This window comes from Triticum urartu, chromosome 4A, assembly GCF_056163025.1.
Source record: "Triticum urartu cultivar PI428250 chromosome 4A, HENAU_Tu73, whole genome shotgun sequence".
Taxonomy (NCBI): Eukaryota; Viridiplantae; Streptophyta; class Magnoliopsida; order Poales; family Poaceae; genus Triticum; species Triticum urartu.
The window spans coordinates 324597543-324601028 of record NC_141876.1 but is presented as its reverse complement, the minus strand read 5'-3'; positions in this window follow the sequence as shown (position 1 = coordinate 324601028).

The window sequence follows — 3486 nt, the reverse complement described above, 5'->3', positions numbered from 1 at the left end:
AACTCGGCTGGCAAACTCGAGTATCTTGACTGGTTTCTCCTCGTAGGTCAAATCACTATCCAACTGAATTGCTTCTAGCGGCACTGTATCTCTCAGCGGTATATCCGCCATCTCTGCATGGCACTTCTTCAGCTGGGAAACATGGAACACGTCGTGAACTCCCGACAATCCTTCGGGAAACTCCAACTTGTAAGCCACTTCACCCATACACTCCAAAGCTTTGTATGGTCCCACAAAACGTGGCGCTAATTTTCCCTTAACTCCAAAATGCTTAACTCCTCGAAGTGGGGATACAAGAAGATAAACTCTGTCTCCGGCTTCGTAAACTGTCTCCTTGCATTTAGAATCTGCATAGCTCTTCTGCCTGGACTGGGCTATCTTGAGCCTATCGCGAATCAACTTCACTTTCTGTTCAGACTCCTTAATCAAATCTGGTCCAAACAGCTGGCGGTCTCCAACTTCGTCCCATGACAATGGTGTTTTGCACCTCCTTTCGTACAAGGCTTCAAAAGGGGCCATCTTCAAACTGGATTGATAACTATTGTTGTAAGAGAACTCCGCATATGGCAAATTGTCATCCCAACTAGATCCATAATCTAGTGCACAAGCTCTCAGCATATCCTCCAAAATCTGATTGACTCTCTCGGTCTGTCCATCGGTCTGCGGATGAAAAGTTGTACTGAACTCTTGCCTCGTACCCAAAGTTTCATGCAACAGATTCTAGAACTTTGAGGTAAACTGAGTTCCTCTATCTGATACAATGCTCCTCGGAACTCCATGCAGACATACGATCCTGGTCATGTATATCTTTGCCAACTTATCATTGGTGTAAGTGGTCTTTACTAGGATTAAATGAGCTACCTTTGTGAAGTGATCGACTACAACCCATATCGAGTCATAGCCTTAGCGGGTCCTGGGTAATCCCGTGATAAAATCCGTGCCTAGCTTATCCCACTTCCATTCGGGTATCGGCAATGGCTGTAACAATTCGCTGGCTTCTGATGCTTTTCCTTTACTCTCTAACATACATCACAAACGGCTACATACTACGCAATATCCTTCTTCATTCCGGTCCACCAGAAAGTATCCTTCAAATCCAAATACATCTTGGTGTTTCCTGGGTGAATCGAGTACGACGAATCATGGGCCTCTTGTAGAATTAGCTTCCTGATCTCCGGGTCATTAGGCACATAAACGCGGTCCTCAAACCATAAGGTATCATGTTCATCCTCACGAAAACCTTTAACTTTTCCCTTGCTCATCTTCTCCTTTATGGTGGCAATCTCCTTGTCAGTCTTCTGAGCTTGTCTGATCTTATCCACCAGGGTAGACTGAATCTCCAATGCTGCTACATAGCCTCTCCGAACTATCTCCAAACATAGCTCGCGAAGATCCTCGACTAACTCCTTTGGTAAATCACCGGTCATTAGTGTGTTGACATGGCTCTTGCGGCTCAATGTGTTAGCTACTACATTAGCCTTTCCGGGGTGATAATGCAATCTCATGTCATAATCCTTGATGAGCTCCAACCATATCCTTTGCCTGAGATTCAACTCCTTCTGCGTGAAGATGTACTTCAAACTCTTGTGATCCGTGCACACCTCACAATGGTTTCCAATGAGAAAATGTCTCCAAGTCTTCAATGCATGCACTACGGCTGCTAACTCCAAATCATGTGTAGCATAATTCAACTCATGGGGCTTAAGCTGTCGTGAAGCATACGAAACAACTCTTCCCTCCTGCATAAGCACTGCTCCAAGTCCTCGACATGAAGCATCGCAATACACCTCATAATCCTTGCGCTGATCTGGCAGAATCAACACTGGCGAGGTAACCAAACGTTTCTTCAACTCCTGGAAACTGGCCTCACATTCCTCAGTCCCATTGAACTTGGTATCCTTCTTCAACAACTCCATCATAGGTTTTGCAATCTTTGAGAAATTTTCAATGAATCTCCGATAGTATCCTGCGAGTCCAAGGAAACTCCGGATCTCTCCAACTGTTGTTGGGGCTTACCAGTTTGTCACAGTGACAACCTTGGTGGGATCTACAGCTATTCCTTCTCCGGATATAACATGTCCGAGGAATCCAACTTCCTTCAACCAAAACTCACATTTGCTGAACTTGGCGTATAACTGATGTTCTCTGAGCTTACCAAGTACCAAACGCAAATGTTCTTTATGTTCTTCTTCATTCTTCGAGTAAACCAGTATATCATCAATGAACACTACGGCGAACTTATCCAAAAACTCCATAAACACTTGTTCATCATGTTCATAAAATAAGCAGGTGCGTTAGTCAGGCCAAATGACATAACAGTATACTCGTACAGCCCGTACCTCGTAGTAAAAGCTGTCTTAGGTATGTCCTGCTCTCGAATCTTCAACTGGTGGTATCCTGATCGCAAATCGATCTTGGAAAATACCTTTACTCCTTGCAATTGGTCAAACAAATCATTGATCATCGGCAGTGGGTACTTGTTCTTGATCGTCACTTCATTCAATCCTCGATAATCAACAACCATCCTTAAAGATCCATCCTTCTTTTCCACTAGAAGTACTGGTGATCCCCAAGGTGACGAACTTGGGTGAATATATCCCTTATCCAATAACTCCTTTATCTGCTTCTTAATCTCCTCCAAATCCTTTGCAGGCATTCGATATGGTCTCTTAGATATTATTCCTGTGCCTGGCAAAAGCTCAATCAAAAACTCAATGTCTCTATCCGGTGGCATGCCTGGCAACTCTTCTGGAAATACATACGGAAAATCCTTTACCACCGGTACTTCCTCCTATACAACTCCTGTTAGGGAATTTACTTGAGTCCTATTCGGCACATGCCGTGATACATACTTGATCCTTCTTCCTTCTAGGGTGGTAAGCAAAATCGACTTACTAGCGCAATCGATGTTTCCTCCATACATCGATAGCCAATTGATAACCCACAAGTATAGGGGATCGCAACAGCTTTCGAGGGTAGAGTATTCAACCCAAATTTATTGATTCGACACAAGGGGAGCCAAAGAATATTCTCAAGTATTAGCAGCTGAGTTGTCAATTCAACCACACCTGGAAACTTAGTATCTGCAGCAAAGTGTTTAGTAGCAAAGTAATATGATAGTGATGGTAACGGTAACAAAAGAGTAACGAAAGCAAAGTAGTGTTTTTGGTATTTTGTAGTGATTGTAACAATAGCAACGGGAAAGTAAATAAGCGTAAACCAGTATATGGAAAGCTCGTAGGCATCGGATCAATGATGGATAATTATGCCGAATGCGGTTCATCATGTAACAGTCATAACATAGGGTGACATAGAACTAGCTCCAATTCATCAATGTAATGTAGGCATGTATTCCGAATATAGTCATATGTGTTTATGGAAAAGAACTTGCATGGCATCTTTTTTCCTACCCTTCCGTGGCAGCGGGGTCCTAATGGAAACTAAGGGATATTAAGGCCTCCTTTTAATAGAGAACCGGAACAAAGC